Consider the following 24,699-nt stretch of genomic DNA (forward strand, 5'->3'; position numbering starts at 1 on the left):
AGAGTGGGAGGGAGTTCAGTAGTCTTATTGAACAGGCTTAGTTGCCCTGTGGCAGGTGAGATCTTCCTGGACCAGGGATTGAACTCATGTCTCCTTCAGTGGCAAGTGGATTCTTAACTACTGGACCAACAGGCAAGTCCTAAACTAACTTAATTTTAAAAAATCCCTATATTAATTTTACTTAGAACATATACATTTGGAGAGAAGAAGCAAACTTCTTAGAGCTACACCGCAGATTCATTGGGGAAAATGCATTTCTCAGAAATGCTATTTGCTATGGGGAATGATTTCTCCATCTAAAGAGAAACTCAGTGGATTTTCTCATTTCTTCCTTCACTTCCATCACTTCCCCTGGTCTTCACATAAATAGTCCTTTGATCACTATTACAGGCACAAGTATTTAGGCTTCTTACTAACTAGCATCTGCTGGAAATCTGCAATAAGCTTGAAAACACAGCTTGAATTTTAATAAAAAGAGGTATCTCTTAAAAAAAAAAAAAAGAAAGAACATTCCCTTTCTTTCTTCTCTAATTATACAGAATCAGTTTTGGGGGGTCTTGACAATGATTTTGAATTCTACCCAATTCTCCCCTTTAAAAAAGATGTCCGTAACATTCTTTTCTAAAAGTCTATCTCCAAAAAGTTATTTAACATAATACATGGTTGGATGGCATCACTGACTCAATGGACATGAGTTTGAGTAAACTCCAGGAGCTGGTGATGGACAGGGAGGCCTGGTGTGCTGCAGTCCATGAGGTTGCAAAGAGTCTGACACGACTAACAAAACTGAACTGATATCAACCAGATTTAGTAATGATTTACCATAGACTTTGATATTTATATCCCAGGCAAAATAGACCTCAAATTACAATCTCAGAGTAAATATTAGTTTATCAGATTAGTCTAAGAACATAAAAATATATTAGAACAAATATAGAATTATCTTAAAGAAAGTTGTGTCTGACACTTTGGACCCTGTGGACTGTAGCCTGCCAGGCTCCTACGTTCATGGGATTTTCCAGGCAAGAATACTGGGGTGGATTGCCATTTCCTCCTCCAGGGGATCTTCCCAACATAGGAATCAAACCCAGGTCTCATGCATTGCAGGCAGACTCCTTACTGTCTGAACCACCAGGGAAGTAGGACAAATATGAATGATTTGGGCATTTTTCAGTTTTATTACAGGAATAGTGGCACAAATAAGAACAAGTAAACATAAAGTTATTCCTCAATGGGGAATTAACTATAAAAATATCAGAAAATTATTTTTTCTTAATTTTATGAGTTTGAAATAATTATTATGCTTTAAGATATAGAGTTTAAAAAACATGAACACCAATGCTGCTTGTTTTAAGGCCTAATTCATATAATCAAAGCAGTAATTTATCATAGTGCTAAAGCATTTTTTCTGACAGTAAGATAATGTCCTTTTCTATAATATTCTTTAAAAACCATAATTGACTCTTTCACCATTTTATGCCAAAATCAAAGTCTCTTGCATAATATAAAATTATGTTAACATAAAGGAGCTTAAGTGATTCAAGATTTAGATACCTTGTTTTTGAATTTTCTGTTTATACAAAAGAACTACTCTGATAAATAAGTGAATCTATTCTATTTTATAGAAACGAAGTTCTCTTAAGCACTAATATTTACCTACTTAAATAATCTATACACCATTGCATTAAAGAAACAATTTGCTAATAATTTTAGATATACAGAGGCTAAACCTTTGTAACATGCTTTATTTTCCCAGTTTAGTTTTAATAGGCATTTTCTTCCCTTGCATTTTGATGACCTCTGGTTTTCCTAGTCAGTTAGTATAACATGTTTTAAAATACTTTATATTTAAACTAGTTGCATTTCATGCATCACTATGTTAGGAAATCCTGCTCAAATTTCTTCCATATCAAGACTTAATTTAAAATGATAATTTTAAACTATCACAGGTATACACAAATATTTTGTACATATGTGCATATATATATATGAACACAATGTCAAGTTCTATGTGTAATAAATAAAAAATGATCCATGAAATTCTATGCTTTGATTTCTAAATGTGGCTGTCTTTTATGGTGAGGGAGGCATTTGTTTCAGCTATAATCAACATATTTTACCAAAAATAATGATTCACTTGTAATCTCAGATCTAACATTATCCATAAATTTATGAGGATATCAACTGTAGTGTTTTAAAAAGCAGTACAGTTGGGGCTTAGAATAATATGCAGTCTATGGAGCAGAGAAACATCAGTTCTGCAATTCACACTGGATTGCACCAACCTTTTGTTTCTCAATTTTGTTTCCTCCCTAGGTTCTTTGCTTCTGAATTCCACTCCATTTCTACTAATGTTCTAGATTCTGGCTCTAAACTTGATTAAGTAGACTGATATCCTAAAATCACATTTTCAGTTCCTGGCATTTATTTCCCTCAGAGATGTCCTTTTTATACCCTTAGATGCAATTCCCTTGTATATAATATCAGCAAACCACATGACATGATGTAATACAAGTACCTATCTTTCACCCTTTTCATACTTTTAAAACTCAACATTCAGAAAACTAAGATCATGGCATCTGATCCCATCACTTCATGGCAAATAGATGGGGAAACAATGGAAACAGTGACAGATTTTATTTTTTTGGAGTCCAAAACCACTGAAGATGGTGATTGCAGCCATGAAATTAAAGGACACTTGCTCCCTGGAAGAAGAATTATGACCAACATAGACAGCATATTAAAAAGCAGAGACATTACTTTACCAACAAAGATCCATCTAGTCAAAGCTATGGTTTTTCCAGTAGTCATGTATGGATGTGAGAATTGGACTATAAAGAAGGCTGAGTGCTGAAGAATTGATGCTTTTGAACTGTGGTGTTGGAGAAGACCTATGAGAGTCCCTTGGACTGCAAGGAGATCCAACCAGTCCATCCTGAAGGAAATCAGTCTTGTACATTAATTTGAAGGACTGATGCTAAAGCTGAAACTACAATGCTTTGTGATGTGAAGAGTTGACTCATTTGAAGAGACCCTGATGCTGGGCAAGATTGAAGGTGGGAGGAGAAGGGGATGACAGAGGATGAGATGGTTGGATGGCATCACTGACTCTCTGGACATGAATTGGAGTAAGCTCTGGGAGTTGGTGATGGACAGGGAAGCCTGTCATCCTTCATTCCATGGGGTCACAAAGAGTTGGACACGACTGAGTGGTTGAACTGAACTGGTTCTAACAGCATTAGCTGATATATCAAACTGGCTATGATTTGCATTTCTGTGAGGGTTAGAAATACATTTCAATTTTTTTGTTGTGCATATATATGTTTTCTTTGGAAAAATTATTCAACGTGTCTGATCAGTTTTAAATCAGATTATTTTACTATTAATTGTATGAGTTTTTTAAAGTTAAATTTTATTGGAGTATAGTTGATTTACAACGTTGTGTTAATTTCTGCTGTTGTTGTTGTTTAGTTGCTCAGTCATGTCTGACTCTTTGCGACCCAATGAACTGTAGCTTGCCAGGCTCCTCTGTCCTTGGAATTCTCCAAGCAAGAATACTGGAGTGGGTTGCCATGTCCTTCTCCCTGGGATTATCCCAACCCGTGAACTGAAATTTTGTCTCCTGCTTGGCAAGCGGGTTCTTTACCACTGAGCCATCATTTCTGTTGTACAACAGAGTAAATTGAGAGATTGAGTTTGACATATGAGTTCTTTTTATTTTGGGGATATTAATGCCTTATCAAATATGTGGCTTGCTAATATCATCTGCCAGTTGCCTTTTCTTTCTTTCTTCTTTTTTGCTGTGCAGAACTTATTATTTTGTTGTGGTCCCACTTGTTTACTTTTGTTCTTATTGCTGTGCTTTTGGGGTCAATCCAAAAAACTATTGCCAAGACCAATGTCAAGGAACATGTTCCTTATTTGTTCTTCCAGGAATGTTTTAGGTTTTTGTTTTTATGTCTAATTCTTTATCCATTTCATGCTAAGTTTGTGAGTGGCATTTGATAGAGGTCCAGTTTCATTCTTCTGGACATGGTAATCTGGTTTTCCTACATTGTATTTTGAAAAGGATTATCCATTTTCCACCTATTGTTATTGGACCTCATGTTGAATATTAGTTGCCCATATTTCTCTTACAGTTTTTTTTTTAACTCTCAACTCTGTTTCAGTGGTCTTTGCCCATATTTTATGCCAGCTTCATTTCAGTTCATGACTGCTATTTCTTAGTAACATAACTTGAAATCAGGAAGTGTAATATCTTCAGCTTTGTCTTTCTTTTGGAGATTATTTTGGTGATTCAGGGTGTTTTGTGGCTCCATACAAATATTAGGAGTGTTTTTCCTATTTTTGTGAAGATGCCTTGAAAATTTTATATTAACTGCATTAAATAGAAGTAGCAGTGTAGTGTTAGTTGCTTAGTCATGTCCAACTCTTTGTGACCCCACAGACGATCTCCCAATGTCTCTTCCACATTGATTTCTTCCTCTTGTGGGGGATTTATTTAGGTTATGTAGCTCCTTTTGATCCCACAATACCAGCCCCATGTTGAGAGTTTCCCATTTGTCTTCTCAAGTATAGAGTCCTGAAATGTTCAAGGTTGTGAGTATTCTCCCAATACCACAGATATGGGTCAGATTTCTGCATTTGCTAACTTTTGCTGTCCATGGCAGTGCACAGAGGAGATGGTTCTGTGGGTCAGGGAGGAGGAGCAGAGTGGAGTGGGTGAGACAGATGAAGCACTGGGGAAGCCTGTAGCCACTCAAACTGGTCTGCAGATGAGGTGTCCAAGGAGATGGTGGGAAGTCCACCTGATGGAGTCTGCAAATTGTTTAGTAGGAAGAACCACAAAATGGTTAGCGGCATTGCTTTGAGGAGTTCTAAGACCCAGCAATGATCCCAGCCTCTTGTAACCCCTTAGCTTTGCAGATCACTCAGTAATCTTGGCAAGGTTAAAAAAAAAAAAAAAAAAAGACATTCCTATTGCTGGGACATCATGCACTGACTCACACAATTTCACTTTCTCCTGTGGGAGAAATTATATTTTACATAGGTCTTTTGTGGCACTGAACAATGATAATTGGGGAAGAAGTGACACTAAAAGCAAAACTGTTCCTCTTACCCTTTTCAACACATACATTCTTGGGATTATTTGCTCCCATGGTGGGCCGAAACTTCTTCATTGGGCTTTCAGATTCCCAGAAAGTTATGCTCATCCTGAGGTAACTACCAAAATCATTGTTCTGTGGGGATGACAGTAGAGATCTCCTATTCTGCAGTCTGGCTAATGTCATTCCAGAGAAGAAATTCTTACCATGAAAACCTCAAAGAAAGCAGATATCAATGGGGAAGGAATGTGGAACAACATAAGATTAGAAGTCAAGTCAGCATCTTTTAGGTCATTTCAGAGAGTATAGATTTTAATATCTATACAAGACATAGTTATTAAAACATTTGACTCAAGTAAGATAATTTGTGAAAGAGAATTAAAAAAAACAAAAAGATCAGTGAAGTTTCTATAGCTTCCCAGGTGACTCAGTGGTAAAGAATTTGCCTGCTAAGCAGGAGATTCTAGTATTGTTGTTGGAATAATCCCATGGATAGAGGAATCTTGTGGGCTACAGTCCATGTGGTCCCAGAGAGTCAGACACAACTTAAACTGCAGTGAAATTTCTCTATGGAATGTGAGTTGCACGTGTGCAGAATTTGAAGCAGTGAGACCATAAGGGTTCTGTAGTAATTCCAGATTAGATATATAAATGACTGTAATGGTGACATCTACAAATGTAAATAGATTGATTTATAATTTTGGAGTAGAATGTGTAGAAATAGTAAACAATTGGATAATTACGCAATTATATTTTTGTTAAGAAACAATTATTCTTATGACAATGTTATCTTTATATATTCCTATTGTTTAATTGCTTGAGGAAAATAAACTTTTTAAGCCAATGTCCCTAAATATCATTGGATTCATTTCTACAGTGTGTAGTGAATTCAAGTTGCAAAAATTTAAGCAAAAAAAAAAAAAATGGAATTTTGCATTATAAAAATTATTTTAGAACAAGAAGGCAAAGATAATACAATTAGACTTGCTGGATAGAAGGATAATATTATCAACTTATGTTCTTCATGACTTCCTTACTTCACTCTATTAATAAAGTATCTCTTCTCAATATAACATTAATCTGATGAGAACCAGAGCTTGAACTCTTATCTGCACTAATAGTGAAAGGATATATTTCTCTGTTTCTCTTAAAGATAGATGTGATTTAGCAGGGAGAGTACTGAATTTAGCATCAAAACATTTGGCTCTAAATCTCTCTGTCTTAACATCTCAAAGTATGCGTAGTTACTCCATCTGGCAGTAAGTGATGGCCTCATTCTTATCTGAATATTTAGCAGATTTATCAATAAGAAAAATACCACAGAGACTAACTATCCTGTTCAAACAAACATTCAAATAAAATCAGAGAAAAAAATCCAAAATATCAAAAAAAAAAAAAAAATCTCAGTTCCGTTCACTTTAGTTGCTCAGTTGTGTCCATCTTTTAGTGACCCCATGGACTGCAGCACACCAGGCTTCCCTGTCCATCACCAATTCCCGGAGCTTGCTCAAACTCATGTCTAATGAGTCGGTGATGCCATCCAATCATCTCATCCTTTGCTATCCCCTTCTCCCCTCGTCTTCAGTCTTTCCCAGCATCAGGGTCTTTTCAAATGAGTCAGTTCTTTGCATCAGGGAGCCAAAGTATTGGAGTTTCAGCTTCAGCATCAGTCCTTCCAATGAACATTCAGGACTGATTTCCTTTAGGATGGACTAGTTGGATCTCCTTTCAGTCCAAGGGACTCTTAAGAGCTCTTCTCCAGCACCACAGTTCAAAGGCATCAATTATTAGACACTCAGCCTTCTTTATAGTTCAACTCTCACATCCATACATGACTACTGGAAAAACCATAGCTTTGATTAGACAGACCTTTGTTGGCAAAGTAATGTCTCTACTTTTTAATATGCTGTCTAGGTTGGTCATAGATTTTCTTCCAAGGAGCAAGTGTCTTTTAATTTCATGGCAGCAGTCACCATCTTCAGTGATTTTGGAGCCCCCCCAAATAAAGTCTCTTCCTGTTTCCATTATTTCCCCATCTACTTGCCATTTATTTATTTATTTCCAAAAAATTCTAGTCTTCATTGTATACACATGAGATGATGATGGATTTTCTTGACATTATTTAGAAATTGTTATGAATTTATGTTTAATTTCACATGCTGTTTTTGATATCAGCTAAAATAAGTTTGGAAGCTCTCATTCTGAGGGGTTTCTTTGTAACTCATTTTATTGACTTTATTGATATTTTTGTTTCCACCAAAGCAATTGCATTTCCTTTTAATCTTTAATGCAAAATACACAACTCAAAGTTTAGTCCAACCTTCTATAAACTGACTGTGAAGCTCATAGAGACATTTGGATTGTGAGTTTCATGCAATTGGTTTAAACCCACATTTAGTTTGAGCGCAGTTAATGTCATGAAAACTGTGAAAGGCTTCTGTGTCCTTTTCATGCTACATTTATGGTTCTTTGACCCTGAAAGGAAGGACTACTGAGAAGGTACTTGTATGACCCATGGATTTTAGTCACTGGATTAATTTTAAAGTTATTTTGGATGAAGTCTACTTTCATGGGTATGAATATCTTGGTACCTTCAACGAGTTCTTTGCTTGATCATCCAAGACTCCCTTTAATGTGGAGATTCTTCAACTTCCAACAAGTAAAGAAAATTTCATGGAATAATTAAGTGCTGATTTCTACACACTTTCTTTTGAACTGCCAAAGTTTTCATGATGTGACAGGCAAGTAAAACTGATAAAAATGATCTAATATTTTTAGCAACAGCCAAAAGAGTATGTGATAAGTGCTGTCACAAAGAAGGAGTAACTCAGCAGGTTACAGACAGCTAAGTTTGACATCTGTATTGCTGACCCTTTACGCCTTTGCAGAGAATTAGTGGCTGAACTCATCAATATTCCATTTATATATTCTTTGCAGTTTTCCTATGAAAAAGTCATTGAGAGATTGTGTTCTGGGATTCTTATGCTTTCTTTATATATTCCTGGTGTCACATCAAGACTGATAGACAGTATGACTTTTATACAGAGGCTGGAGAACTGGTTATTGTATACCATGGGTGATGTGATATCTGCACATTATTCATTTCCAGAATGGGATGAGTATTACAGCAAGTTTTTAGGTAAGAGAAATTTACATGCAATAATGATTCTTACTTCATATGTATAATGTGAGTATCTATCTGACTGTATGAAACCTTTGAAAAGTTTTAAGTGAGATACAAGATTCTGTTGCTTAACTGTTTTGAATGAAAATAATAATTTTTTCTTTAATTTTTCCTTTTTTTAAGCTTTTGGTTTTTTTATTTTGTTTTATATCATTGTGTATTGAAAATATGTATCACAGAAGAAATATTCTCTTTATTTCTCCATATATCCTATTTGATGTTACTAATTTTTTCAAAGTATCTGGAAAACTCAAATCTGACAGTTTAAGTTCCATAACCCTGACTATTTCTCTCTTTTTTACCTCTCTTTTTTTATATACTCTGTTTTATTCCTGATTAATCTTCTCTTTTCAAGTTTTGTATTTGTATCCTATCAACACTTGGTTGACTGATTCCTGGGCTTGGAATGTGGTGAGCATGAAACTGGAAAAGAAATATATAAATCTTACTTTCTCTACTCTTGTCTCCCAGAAGAGAAACATGGAAGATTTTTCTCTAAAGGACCATGTTTCTAGATGTTTAAACTTATCTCATTGTCATCCTGTTGTTATTATTCTGTTCATAACTACATTATAAGTCAACTAGTAGTTATAACTGCATTATAAGCCAACAAAAAGATTTTCTCTATTTCAGTAAGTCTGTGTGCCCCTTTGTTTTTCATTTTTCATAATTGATTTTTTAAAAGCAGCATTTTTAAAATTTATTTAATTGCGCTAAGGATGCTTTTGCACAATATACTAATTATCTTAGAGGAGGCAGTACCCTACTTGCATTATTTAGATTTTTTAAATATATTTAGCATATTAAATTGTATTAGTTTCAGGTGCAGATGAAGAAATTAGCCAATAGTTAGCCTAAGAAACAAGTGGAAAATTTTATTTGAGCCAATGTGAGGATTATGACCCAGGAGAGAGTCTTTCAGAAAGCTCTGGAGAATATTTCACCCATTAGAAGTCAAAGAACGGTTATATGTTTTTGAAACAAAGGGGTTTAGATCAGAGTAATATACTGACAGTTTATAGAGGCCAATATAGCAAGTGGTGGGTCACTGTGACCCTTTGAGAGATTAAGGAAGGAATGCTATCTCCTAAGGAGTTACTTTGCTATTGCCAGGAGGAAATCGTAATTTTTGTTTGTTTTTGTTTTATTGTGAGTAGATATTCCTGTATCTTCTAAGCAAATCTTGATAATGTACAATGAAGATGTAAAATGTATAGTAAAGGGAAGCAGGGTGTTGGTTCAAATGGCAGAGAACTTTTTAGGTTAAATTTTTCTTGTCCTGCTTTAAAACCATATTATTTTATACATCTGTGTCTCTTTTTCTGTCTTGCATATAGGGTTATCATTACCATCTTTCTAAATTCCATATATATGCATTAGTATTAGCCTCCAACTAATAAAAATAAATGAGGAAAAAAAGCAAAACTCACTAAAAAAAAAAACCATATTGTTTCATCACAAGTATACAACATAATGATTTTATATTTGTACATATTGTGAAACGATCACTACAGTAACTTTAGTTAACATTCATCACCACACATAGTTAAAATTCTCTTCTCCTTTGAGGTGAGAGCTTTAGACTTATTCTCTTAGCACATTTCAAATATACAATACAGTGTTAACAACGATGGACTTCCCTGTTGGCTCAGTAGTAAAGAATCTACCTGCCAGGACGTTTGATCCCTGGGTCAGGAAGATCCCCTGGAAAAGGAAATGGCAACCCATTTCAGTATTCTTGCCTAAAAAATCCCATGGAGGGAGGAGAATAACAGGCTACCATCCAGGGGTACAAATGAGTCAGACAGTACTTAGTGACTAAAAGCTCAACATTCAGAAAACTAAGATCATGGCATCCGGTCCCATCACTTCATGGCAAATAAATGGAGAAATAGTAGAAAGAGTGGCAGACTTTATTTTTTGGGGCTCCAAAATCACTGCAGATAGTGATTGCAGCCATGAAATTAAAAGACACTTCCTCCTTGGGAGGAAAGTTATGACCAACCTAGACAGCATATTAAAAAGCAGAGACATTACTTTGCCAACAAAGCTCCGCCTAGTCAAGGCTATGGTTTTTCCAGTGGTCATGTATGGATGTGAGAGTTGGACTGTGAAGAAAGCTGAGTGCTGAAGAATTGATGCTTTCGAACTGTGGTGTTGGAGAAGACTCTTGAGAGTCCCTTGGACTGCAAGGAGATTCAACCAGTCCATCCTAAAGTCCTGGGTGTTCATTGGAAGGACTGATGTTGAAGCTGAAACTCCAATACTTTGACCACCTGATCTGAAGAACTGGCTCATTTGAAATGACCCTGATGCTGGGAGGGATTGAGGGCAGGAGGAGAAGGGGACGACAGAAGATGAGATGGTTGGATGGCATCACCAACATAATGGCCATGGGTTGAGTAAACTCTGGGAGTTGGTGATGGACAGGGAGGCCTGGCGTGCTGCGGTTCATGGGGTCACAAATAGTCAGACACGACTGAGCTACTTAACTGAATTGAACTGAAGTGACTAAAAACAACCACAGTTATTAACTATAGTCACCAAGCTGTACATTAGATCCCCAGGACTTGCTTATTTGAAAACTGGAAGTTTGTATCGTTTGTCCACCTTCACCTACCTTTTGTGTCTATCCTTTATCCCTAGGATATGGCAACCACCAGTCTGTTCTCTGTGACTTCATTTTTCTTTTTTGTTTCGCTTTCTTTTTAGGTCTCATATTTAAATAATATCAAACAGTATTTGCTTTTCTCTGAGTTACTTCACTTACCATATTTCCCTCAAGTTCCATTCTTGTTTAAGCAAGTGGCAGATCGTTCCTTTTTCTCATGACTTAATAATATTTTTTATTTTTGATGTAACCATATTTTCTTTGTCCACTCACTCACTGAAAAAGATAGTTTCCATATTATGGATATTGTCAATAATGATCTAACTGACATGGGAGTGCTGTAGTAGTTTTATTTTGAAGTTTTTGAGGAATAACCATACTGTTTTCCACTGTAGCTTTACCAATTTACATTCTCAATAACAGAGCACAAGGGTTCTCTTTTCTCCATATCCCCACCAGTATTTGTTATCTGTTTTCTTTTCAATGATAGCTATCCTAATAGGGGAAAGGTGATATCTCATTGTGGTTTTGAGTTACATTTCTCTGGTAATTAGTGATGTTGAGAACTTTTTTATGTACTTGTTGACTATTTGAGTGTCCTCTTTGGAAAAATGTCTATTCAGGTCCTTTGTTCATTTTTAAATTGAATTATTTGGTTTTTCTGTTGTTGAGTTCTTTGTCTTCCTTAGACATTTCATATAGTAGCAACAAATGAGATAAATGGCTTGCACATATTTTCTCTCATTTCATAGGTTGCTTTTTCATCTTGTTAATCATTTCTTTTGCTGTTCAAAAGCTTTATAATGTGAATTAATCTGTACTTTTTTATTTTAAATTTTATCACTTATGATTTTGTTGTCATATTTAAAAAATCATTGCCAAGATCCATGTCGGAAGGTTTTCCCTATATTTCCTCCTAAGAATTTATGGTTTCAGGGCTTCCATTTACATTCTTCTTAATCCATTGCAAGTTAATTTTTATAGTTAAGTAAAATTGGGGTCTAGTTTCATTCTCTTGCATGTAAATATCCAGTTTTTTCAGCAAGAATTATTTAAGACTGTCTTCCTTCTCTGAATATTTTTGTCTGCTTTGCGAAATGCTAGCTGGCCATATGTGCATGGGCTTATTTATGGGCTCTTGAGTCTGTTCCATTGATCAGTGGGTCTGATTTTATGCCAGTATCATATCATTTTGATTGGTACAGCTCTAAAGCATTGCTTAGAATCAGAAACTGTGATGCTTCCAGCTTTGTTCTTCTTTGTCATGATTGCTTTGACTATTTAGAGTCTTGCAGTTCCACATGAATTTTATTTTATTTTTCCATTTATTTTTATTAGTTGGAGGCTAATTACTTTACAATATTGTAGTGGGTTTTGTCATACATTGACATGAATCAGCCATGGATTTACATGTATTCCCCATCCTGATCCTCCCTCCCACCTCCCTCTCCACCCGATCCCTCTGGGTCTTCCCAGTGCACCAGGCCCGAGCACTTGTCTCATGCATCCAGCCTGGGTTGGTGATCTGTTTCACCCTAGATAATATACATGTTTCAATGCTGTTCTCTTGAAACAACCTGCCCTCATCTTCTCCCACAGAGTCCAAAAGTCTGTTCTGTACATCTGTGTCTCTTTTTCTGTTTTGCATATAGGGTTATCATTACCATCTTTCTAAATTCCATATATATGCGTTAGTATACTGTATTGGTCTTTATCTTTCTGGCTTACTTCATTCTGAATAATGGGCTCCAGTTTCATCCATCTCATTAGAACTGATTCAAATGAATTCTTTTTAACGGCTGAGTAATATTCCATGGGGTATATGTACCACAGCTTTCTTATCCATTCGTCTGCCGATGGGCATCTAGGTTGCTTCCATATCCTGGCTATTATAAACAGTGCTGCGATGAACATTGGGGTGCACGTGTCTCTTTCAGATCTGGTTTCCTCAGTGTGTATGCCCAGAAGTGGGATTGCTGATTCATATGTCAGTTCTATTTCCAGTTTTTTAAGAAATCTCCACATTGTTCTCCATAGCGGCTGTACTAGTTTGCATTCCCACCAACAGTGTAAGAGGGTTCCTTTTTCTCCACACCCTCTCCAGCATTTATTGCTTGTAGACACATGAATTTTAAAGTGTTTTTTTGTTGCTATTTTTTAACATAAGTATCAATATCTCTAAAACCCTATCATTACTAAAAATTAAGCTTATTCCTAAGTAACAGTTTTCTTTATACTTGTGATCTCTTGTTGTTTGTAGCCACTTCCTTTTTTTCAAGATATCTTTGAGAAATTTTTCTTCTACAACTCACAAACAATATGAGCATTTCTACTGAGGTATGCTATACAGAAATATGCCACAGATTCAAAAAAGGTATATGACCTAATTAAGGTCGACATGTTGCATGGAGGCTTTTTCTGGGCACTCTGTGACAGAAACAGGTGCTTATAGCTCTAGAATCGACCCTAAAGAGTGTGAACAAAACTGTTGCAAAGTGAGAGTCCAAGCTGCAAAAGGCAAAAGTGAGAAAAGAAAACTGAAAATCTTCTGGTGACATTTTCTGAGTAACGGATCAAGCAGTGATGGGTCTACAGCTAGACTGAAGCTATTTGTTTACTTCTGGTTCCAGCAACTTTGTATTCAGTTTTGAAAACTCTTTTATAGTAAGGTATAGTGACAGGATATAACTATGTCTCTGATTTATTCCTAACTCTTTGCACACTAACATTCTTTTGGGGAATATATCGATAATCTGAGAAAGAATAATAGAGGCTTGGTAAATAGAAGAAAAACATTTCGTTGACTCATAAATTTTAAAATGTTATTACATATAGATTGCTATTCAGAATCCATTGAGGATTTTCATTATAAAGTATATGTCAAGTATATTTTTCAGATTTTAAAAGGATAACATAAGTTATACAATTATAAACTGAATCATGTCATAGATATGTTCTAATAATTGACAAGGAAATGAATAAGGTGGTATCTGTTTCAAAACATATATTGAGGAAATATTTATAAACATTTTGGGAGAAAAAGAACTGCTAGGTTAGACACAAAAATGGTCAATGTCTAAAAGGGTAACAGAATCATAATTTAATGGATGATTTTTTACCAGACAGAAATGTATAGCTCAAGTTTTTAACTTCACAGTATCAGAACACAAAAGTCCACAATAAATCAATAATAAATAACAAAACAAAGCATAGGCATACTTTCCTAACTTGTCTTAAAGGATGTAAATAATTCTTTAATCATTCAGTATTCAGCGAATGCCCCATCATTATATCAAATGTAGCATTGCTTTTGGAAATTTGGAAATGCTTATTGAGATATTGTCTCACAATCTTCTTATTCAGATAGACAGCTTTTTTATTTCTCCTACAATATCAGTTTCATTTCAATAAGATGCATTAAGCACATGCGTGTGTGTGTGTGTGTGTGTGTGTGCATGCTAAGTTGGTTCAGTCGTGTCTGACTCTGTGGGACCGTAAGGAATGCAGCCTGGCAGGCTGCTCTGTCCATGGCATTCACCAGGCAAGAATACAGGAATGGGTTTCTAGTGCTTTCCTCCAGGGGATCTTCCTGACCCAGGGATTGAACCTGCATCTCTAAACATCTAACCTGTATTGGCAGGCGGGTTCTTTACCACTCTAGATTACTAAATCAGGAGTGGAGAATTAACAGGAAAAAGATGTCATTTGATAATATGTTAGAAGGTTAGTGAAACAATCATATGACCCTGCAATTCTACTCCTAAGTTTAAAATCAAGAAAAATGATGACATATGTATACAGAAAACATATACATGAATGCTCATATCAGCATTATTCTTAGTAGACAAACATGAAAACAGCCCAAAAGTTCACCAACCAATGAATGAATAAACAAAATGAAGTATATCTCAACAAAAATCTTTCAGCAACAAAAAGTAATGAAGTACTGATACATATTACCATGCAGGTGAACCTTGAAAAACATTATGCTAAGTGAAAGAAGGCAATGAAAGAGACATAATAATGTATGAATTCATTTATATTAAGGGAAATAAGATTATTTCGGAACAGGCAAGTAGAGAAAAAAATAGGTTACTGGTTGTCAGGGAGAAATGGGGAATGGTGGCCAATAGATACGCGATTTCTTTTGTAATAAATTTGCTTTTGAATTTAATAGTGGTGTACATGCATGCACATGTGTCCTCAGTCATATCCCACTCTTTATGACCCCATGGACTGTAGCCCGCCAGGCTCCTGTGTCTGTGGAATTTTCCAGTCAAAAATACTGGAGAAGGTTGCCACTTCCTACTCCAGGGGATCTTCCTGACCCAGGGGTGGAACCCGTATCTCTTGAGTCTCTTGCATTGGCAGCCAGATTTGTTTATCACTGAGCCAGTGGTGATGTTTTCATAATGTTATAAATGTACTCAAAACTACTCAATTGTTTATTTAAAAAGAAGAATTGTGTGGCATATAAAATACATCTCAGTAAAACTGTCATTAAAATAAAGCATGGGAGAGAAACATCACACAAAGTGAATAAGATTGACCCCTGGTTAACACCAGTAAGATTCCAGTATTGGGTCTGTCTTGGACCTGAAACTGGATTTTTAATACCTTTGTCATTAACAGAATCAGCCCCTAAATTAATGAGATTTGTTTGTGATCTTTTACATAAAAAGATTGCCCTGGTCAGATCAAAAACCCTTATATTTTCTGATCAAAACTTCATCACATTTAGAACATTAAGACAATATTCAAAAAGCCATGTGGTGAGAAAACTGATAGATATGGGTTCCTCCTATCAGTGGTATGAAGCACATGTTTCAAAAGGACACCAAACTCTGGGTAAGGTTCTTTTTTTTTTCCTTCAAACTCTGGGTAAGGTTCTTATGCCACAGTAATTAAATATAATTCAGAAATGAAGCTCTGTTTCCAAACTAAGGAAGATAACTTAATGCAGAGTCACTAATTTGAGTCCTTATTTTTCATGTTCACTTGGTCTCCACTTCAGTTCAAAGGTCGCCCTTTGGTACTGTTTATCAGCCAAATATGTCAAAATGGCAAATATTACACCATCAAATTATTATGCAGTATTCTATCTTCACCAAAAAGAACAAAGTCTTGTGAGACAGGAGCTATAAGTATGTATAGAAAAGAAGGTCATTACTTTCATATTTTTATTAAAGGGTTTTCATTCCTGATAGGATGTATTTAGTTATGGAAGAACAGTACCAAACAGCAGAAGAAAAGATGGATAAATTACAAATGCTGTTTTTAAAAGATATCAGCCACTTTTGAAGCAATGAGGATGAGGTAAATTGGAATTACAGAAAAGGAGGCGATTACCATAGTAGGTTGAGGACCTCTGGCTGAGTTTTCGTTCATTGCTAGGAGCACACACCCATTCTGAGCATGCAGCTGGGCTAGGCTTGGCTCAAACAGAAACATTCTGTTGGCAGAGAGAAAGAAACAGGCTTTTGGCTTTATTCCACACCTAAGTCCATGTTTAGTTATCATAATCTCAGTATTGTGTACTCTTGAGGGGGGAAGGCTTATTGATTTCTCATGGGTTGCACAGAACTAATATTGGCTCTTTAAATATTTTTCCTAGAAAATTCTTTGGCAAAGCATGCCCCACTTAACATGAGATTGTTTTCCCTCTCTTTCATTTCGTCCAAGAAAACCTACCACATTATGTAAGATTATGGGAAAAGCTGAAATGTGGTTGATTTGAACTTACTGGGGTTGTGAATTTCCATACCCTTATTTACCTAATGTTGAATTTGTCAGAGGACTGCATTGCAAGCCTGCAAATTCCTGCCTAAGGTAAATTAAATGTGCCCCTTTATACTTCTCTTGAGTATTTACCTCCTGGAATGATTTCAAGTCTATCATTTTTAGTGTTTGACTCTCAAACTGAAAAACTAGACACAAGAATTAATGGGAATTATCCACCTTAGACTATTAATATTATGTTACCATTAACTACTTGCCATGTTATCATGGTAATCCTTAGTGATGTTTATCAAATATACCAGATATTTGACAACAATAATGGTCCTAGCCTCTGAGTTTAGTGGAATTGTCCAATACTCTCCGGGCAATGCCAGTGAACTGAAGTTGCATGAATCACTTCCAGGTCCAGCACTCAATTGTCAGGAGCACTTACCCCAGAGTTCTCTTTTCCTCTATGATGTCAAAGGGGTGTGTTCCAGAGTGGCTACTCTGTCAACCTGAGTCCTGATTAAAGAATATAGCAACAGGCACAGCTAAATAGATGGACATATGACACGAGAAAGAAGCAACGTGTTGTTTTAGGCTACCGAGATTTTGAAGTTGAAAGTTATTTTGCATACCTTAGTCTAAAAATGGACATAATAGTGATAGTATAATAATTATAGAAAGGAGAAAATAGAGATGGAATGATTCACTCAAAATCCTGGTAGAAATTCAGTAATGATGACTTGTTGGGTTTGGACAGAGAGAAATTAGCCTGGAGAGGTGATTAGAGGATAGGTTATTAAAAAATCAAATGAGCAATACTAAGTATTCTTTACTTAAAATCTAAGCTCAGTGAAGGATCAATGTATAATTTTTAAGCAACAGCATGATACAACTTACCCTTGCATAAATATGGCCTGCTGAATTATTCAGAATGGAGCAAGATGAGCTGAGATTAAGGGAGATGAATTTATTCAGGGAATAAATCAGGGAGATGAACTGAGATTCAATTCAGTTGAGTTCACTCAGTAGTGTCTGACTCTGCGATCCCATGGACTGCAGCTTGCCAGGCTTCCCTGTCCATCATCAACTCCCAGAGTTTACTCAACGTCATGTCCATAGAGTTGGTGATGCCATCCAACCATTTCATCCTCTGTCGTCTCCTTCTCCTCCTGCCTTCAATCTTTCCCAGCATCAGTGTCTTTTCCAATGAGTCAGTTCTTCACATCAGGTGGCCAAAATATTGTAGTTTCAGGTTCAGCATCAGTCTTTCCAATGAATATTTAGGACTGATTTCTTTTAGGATGGACTGGTTGGATCTTTTGCAATCCAAGGGACCCTCAAGAGTCTTCTCCAACACCACAGTTCAAAAGCATCAATTCTTTGGCGCTCAGTTTTCTTTATGGCCCAACTCTCACGTCCATAGATGACTACTGGCAAAACCAAAGCTTTGGCTATATGGATCTTTGTTGGCAAAGTAATGTCTCTTTTTTAAGCTGAGATAGATGTGCAATAATTCCTTCAAGACTTTATAGCGATCCAAACTATGATAGCAATTTTGAGTATAAATCAAGCAATTTAGGAGATATTTGCAAAGAAAGTCAATGGGATTTTCTGATAAACTGAAGGTGGAGATTAAGGGAGAGAGTTTCAGAATTAATTGTTACCTTTCTGTTTCTTTATACATGCCATTTCTTTACATTTATTTATTTGTTTATTTATTTTTGTATGGACAATTTAGTAGAGAATAGTGTCATTTACCATGGTGAAGAAAAAAAGGAGAACAGTTTTGAGGGAAAATGATTGGTTCATATATGTGTATGCTGAATGAGGTACAAGCAGTGCTTAGCAAGTAGCCATTAAATACACTGCTTTAATTTCAGGGTGGCTTTCCCTGGTCACTCAGATGGTAAGGGATCTGCCTGCAATGGAGACCTAAGTTTGTTCCCTGGATCTGGAAGATCCCCTGAAGAAGGGAATGGCTACCACTCTAGCATTCTTGCCTGAAGAATTCCACAGACGAGGCTGGCGTACTACAGTTCATGGGATCACAAAGAGTTGGACACGACTGAGTGACTAACCCTTTCACTTTCACACTTTAATCTCGGGGCAGGTTTAGGCAGTATTTTTGTTTGTTTGTTTGTTTTTTAAATTAATAGACTATTTTTAGAGACATAGTGACTGCAAAATTGATCACAAACACAGGAAGTTCCCACTATCTTTTGCTCTGTCCCATACACAGCTTCCCCACCATCAGTGTCCCACACTCCTGTGTGTGGCACATTTGTTACATGTTATGAACTAACATCCATGTTAGTTAGAATATGAACAAATGTCCACTGCAGACAATAAAGCTTACTCTTTGTGTTCTACAGTCTATACCTTAATAAATGCATCATGACGTGCGTCTACCCTTACACTCTCATACAGAATCTCCACTGTCCTAAAAACTCCCTGCGCTCCACTACTTCATCATGCCCTACCCCTTAATCTCTGGAAATCACCATTTTTTAACTCCCTCCATAGATTCGCCTTTCCCATAAGCAGTATATTTTTAAATCAGGAATGTCAAGGAATAAGAATCATGACTTTGCATTGGCTGCTTATTGTAAGTATTACATCACTCAGAGTGAAAAACAGAACTTGGCATGGAAAAAACTATAAGCCAGATACTTAAGGCTTCTGTGAACTGAGGTTTTTCTTGAAACCCTGACTGTTGGCATTAGAACAGTAGTTTACAGTACAGAATAAACACATAAAGAAAGGATTTTTTTTTTTAAGAGCAGAGAAAAGTAAATGGTTGGAAATGCAGTCAGAAGAAAGGAAGACACAGATCAAACCCCTGTCTAGAGTCTCATTGATATAGGTAGAATAGGATGATTGAGCATACTTAAAGGATTATAGGATGAGACCCGAGTTTAAGGTAAGGCCAGGAAGTATAGGTGATTTGGATAGTGAAGGAACTGCTTGCAATCAGGAGACCCAGGTTTGATCCCTGGGCCTGGAAGATTCTCTGGAGAAGGGAACGGTTACCCACTTCAGTATTCTTGCCTGGAGAATTCCATAGACAGAGGAGCCTGGTGGGCTTACAGTCCATGGGGTTGCAAAGAGTCGGACATGACTGACCGGCTAACACTTTCACTTTCAGAAAGTATATGAAATACTCAGTTAAGATTTTGAGAATATTTGGAAACTTTTAAATCATTTAATAAGAACTTTAATTTTATCCTTTTATATGGGTACATAATATTTTGGCAAGTTAATAGTATTGAATATCCATTCTACAGAGCTCTAAGCCATTGTTTCTGCTCAGAAAGTAATCATTTAAATATTCTGAGCCTTTGTTATGTTATTCCATATCTTTTGATAAAAGACCTATGTCATGTATATATTCAAATCTAAAATCCTAGAAATCAAACGTTGGGGTAGCATGAGACTTATTTACTTATTAAATAGAGCATATTTAGAGTTCTTTTATTGCCATATTATTGACCCAGTAACACACATACATGTATATATAATGTGTGCTTGATTATATTTATGTGTTTAATATTTACCAACAATGTGACACCAAGGATCTATTTTTTGTATTAACTTTAAGGATGTCCAGAAAGAGTAAGAGCTTTCAAGTATTTCCAACTGAATTTTACTTCCCCATCTCTGCTCACCAAAGAATACTAGAGCCCTGGATATCTATGAAAGCAGTATCACATCTCTGCAGTCAAATAATACACAAGTTTTTACACTCGGAAAAAAAAAGTGATTAAGTCTATGATGGCTGTAAAGAGTCTTTAATATTGCAAGCATTTTTATAGCATTTAATTGTTTGAAGTATCCATATAATTAATTTTGACAGATTAAAAAAAGATTTTCAATAATATCCCTAAGTTTATAATCAATCTGATTTCGGTGTTGCCTATCTGGTGATGTCCATGTGTAGAGTCTTCTCTTGTGTTGTTGCAAGAGGGTGTTTGCTATGACCAGTGTGTTCTCTTGGCAAAACTCTAATAGCCTTTGTCCTGCTTCATTCTGTACTCCGAGGCCAAATTTGCCTGTTACTCCAGGTGTTTCTTGACTTCCTACTTTTGCATTCCAGTCCCCTATAATGAAAAGGACATCTTTTTCGGGGTGTTAGTTCTAAAAGGTCTTGTAGGTCTTCATAGAACTGTTCAACTTCAGCTTCTTCTGCGTTACTGGTTGGGTCATAGGCTTGGATTACCGTGATATTGAATGGTTTGCCTTGGAAACGAACAGAGATCATTCTGTCGTTCTTGAGACTGCATCTGAGTACTGCATTTCAGACTCTTTTGTTGACCATGATGGCTACTTCATTTCGTCTAAGGGATTCTTGCCCACAGTAGTAGATATAATGGTCATCTGAGTTAAATTCACCCATTCCAGTCCATTTTAGTTTGCTGATTCCTAGAATGTCGACATTCATTCTTGCCATCTCCTGTTTGACCACTTTCAATTTGCCTTGATTCATGGACCTAACATTCCAGGTTCCTATGCAACATTGCTCTTTTAGAGCATCGGAACTTGCTTCTATCACCAGTCACATCCACAACTGGGTATTATTTTTGCTTTGGCTCCATTCCTTCATTCTTTCTGGAGTTATTTCTCTACTGATTTCCAGTAGCATATTGGGTACCTACCGACCTGGGTTATTATATTAAAAAGCAGAGACATTACTTTGCCAACAAAGGTCCTTCTAGTCAAGGCTATAGTTTTTCCAGTGGTCATGTATGGATGTGAGAGTTGGACTGTGAAGAAAGCTGAGCACGGAAAAATTGATGTTTTTGAACTATGGTGTTGGAGAAGACTCTTGAGAGTCCATTAGACTGCAAGGAGATGCAACCAGTCCATCCTAAAGGAGATCACTCCTGGGGGTTCATTGGAAGGACTGATGCTGAAGCTGAAACTGCAATACTTTGGCCACCTCATGCGAAGAGCTGACTCATTTGAAAAGACCCTGATGCTGGGAGGGATTGGTGGCAGGAGGAGAAGGGGACGACAGAAGATGAGATGGCTGGATGGCATCACCGACTTGATGGACATGAGTTTGAGTAAGTTCCGGGAGTTGGTTATGAACAGGGAGGCCTGGTGTCCTGAGATTCATTCGGTCGCAAAAAGTAGGACGCCCTGAGCGACTAAACTGAACTGAACTGAAGTATAGAAAGAAGACACTAGGTGGCGCTAGGGGTAAAGACTTTGTCTGCCAACGGAGGAGATTCAAGAACTGTGGGTTTGATCCCTGGACCAGGAAGATCCCCTGGAGTAGGAAATAACAACTAGCTCCAGTATTCTTGCCTAGAAAAATTCCATGGATAGAGCAACCTGGCAGGCTACAGTCCAAGGGGTTTCAAAGAGTCAATCACGACTGAGCATAAACACTCAAAAGACACTAAGTTTACATGTTATATACATATAGAGCCAATGTGAATGTGCAAAGTAATGCATAAAGAGGCTGAAAACTCATCATGAGGTCTGAGGCTCTAACAGAAAGGAACATGATGAGAGAATTTAGTAAAATTTGAACATTTTCACAATCAACCACATTTGTGTGCTGTTTTTGAGTTCGTGTATATACACTACAGATAAATAACTGGAATCCCTTCAGTTCAGATGAGTTCAGTTCACTCAGTAGTGTCTGACTCTTTGCGATGCCATGGACTGCAGCCCAACAGGCCTATCTGTCCATTGCCAACTTCTGGAGCTTACTCAAACTCATGTCCATTGAGTCAGTGATGCCATCCAACTGTCTCGTCCTCTGTCATCCCCTTCTCCTCCCGCCTTCAATCTTTCCCAGCAGTAGGGCCTTTTCCAGTGAGTCCGTTCTTCGCATCAGGTATTAGATACTTCGCCAAAGTATTAGAGTTTCAACTTCAGCATCACTCCTTCCAATGAATGTTCAGGACTGATTTCCTTTAGGATGGACTGGTTTGATCTCCTTGCAGTTCAAGGGACTCTCAAGAATATTCTTCAACACCACAGTTCAAAGGGCAACAGGACTCAGTATAATTTTTCTTTTGGTTCAAAAGTCTCATTCTCAGAACTTTGTATATGCTGTTCCACTATTTTTTATACTTTAATGTTCTGTATTCTCCATCAATAATGACTGCACTTCAATGTGGGAGAATAGCCTCCCTTCTTAATCTCCTTCACAGATCCAAGGAAATAGTTCATCTAAGTCAGCCATTAAAAAGCCTAAGCCCAAACTTCTGGTCTTCTGTTTCTCAACAAAAGGTAAACTGATTAGTGTTCTCACCATCGTTCCATCCCATCATTGCACTTGTAGCCCTTGGTTGCTTGAAGCCAAGATTCCAGCATCTACCTCACTCAGGCCCTCCTTTTTGTCCATAAGGCATTTTTAAATATCTGGCATTCAGGACCATGAAGATCACAGACTGAAACCATTTCCTGATACTGTTAAAGACTTACATCTTCTTAACACTAACACTCCAGACCAAACCTAGAGAAGGATCGAGTGGCAGGGGGAAAGATTTCTTTCTCATAGACCTGCACTTGATGTGGCTTCCTGCTACTATCATGCTCCTAATACCACCATCAGCAAACAAGATCAAAGTTCTGTATTTTCAAACTATATATTCTACATTCCTATTTCTGAACTGTCAAAATACTATTTCTGTTTAAAAATTATTATTTTCTCCCTTACTTCCAATCATTACTAAGACTATGAAACATCCAACAAATTCTAGTTGATAGACCACCACATCTAAAATACCTCATGAGGAAAGAAACTCTCAAATGCATTCTGCATTCTGGGCTTTCCAGGTGGTGAAAGGTTCCTGCTGAACGACAAGACGCCGGGATTGTTGGCCTCCGGAGGAGATGAATTCAATCCGGGGCCAGAGATGAGGCTGGATCGCTCAGAACTTTTGTATGTTAAAGTTTTATTAAAGTATAAAGGAGATAGAGAAAGCTTCTGACATAGGCATCAGAAGGGGGCAGAAGAGTATCCCCCTCCTAGTCTTTAGCTGTATGTTATATAGTCACTCACAGTCTGTTAATGAAAAGAAAGGAATGTCACAAAATTTAGAATGACACCAGATAATTCATCCCTGGGGCCATAAAACGATTGACTTGTATCTTGTAGAAGGGCAGAATACCAACCAATAGTTTCATTTACATAGATTAGGGGAACAATACCTGAGTAAGTAGGTTGGGCCATTTGGTGGAACCAACTTGAAGATAGAGTCTGGGGTACATTAACATAGCTTAAGACAACATTTCCATAAGAAAAAGAAATGTATTGGTTAACTCAAGGTTTGAGAGTAGTTCGCTTCAGGTGAAAGCAGGTGTCACAGCAATACAGCATTTTAAGAGAAACCTCCTTTTAAATTTGTATAGAGAAGAAAAAATATCGCTGGTTTTTTCCTCCTGCCGCTTAAGAGAGATAAAAATGTCTGGCACTTGCAGCCTCTTTCCTCCGTTTGGAGACCCCTGGCCTTCCTGCCTGTTACCCTCTCAGTGGCACAGTGGTAAAAGAATCTGACAGCCAATGCAGAAGATGCAGGAGGCAGGGCTTTGAATTCTGGGTCCAGAAGATTCACTGGAGAAGGAAATGGCAACCCATTCCAGTATTCTTGCTTGGAAAATTCCATGGACAGAAGAATCTTGTGGGTTACAGTCCATGAGGTTGCAAAGAGTCAGACATGCCTGAGAACACAATCCTTGATGATTTTTTATGGCATAATGGATTAAGAATTATGTAATGCACTTTTAATAATATATAACAATTTTAGATATGTCTACTGAAAGGTCGGGTGTGTTGAGTCCTGCCCTGAAAAAGTGCCGCAGACAGGTTCCGGAGGCTGGCTAAACTTCCGGGGACCGACCCCCCCCCTGCAGCCTGGTACTACCAGGAACGGACACAGAGCCCTTGGACACCCACCGCCGCTGTAGCCCGCGCTTTCTTCCTTATATAGAAGGACCTGACCTGGACGCCTGGCCTTGATATAAAACCTCTCCCCACCTCTCCTTCCTCGCAGACTCCCTTTGTCTCCTCACTCACCCGCCCTTCCCCGGGAGTTCTGTCCGAGAGCGACCGCCCA

At 37.2% G+C, this 24,699-nt stretch overlaps 1 pseudogene; it reads left to right on the forward strand.

Annotated features, from left to right (window-relative positions):
* The first annotated feature begins 7,522 nt into the window (after nt 1-7,522).
* LOC136152741 (UDP-glucuronosyltransferase 2C1-like) lies at nt 7,523-23,574 on the forward strand (annotated as a pseudogene).
* Nucleotides 23,575-24,699: the final 1,125 nt, after the last annotated feature.

Source organism: Muntiacus reevesi, chromosome 22 (genome assembly GCF_963930625.1).
Source record: "Muntiacus reevesi chromosome 22, mMunRee1.1, whole genome shotgun sequence".
Taxonomy (NCBI): Eukaryota; Metazoa; Chordata; class Mammalia; order Artiodactyla; family Cervidae; genus Muntiacus; species Muntiacus reevesi.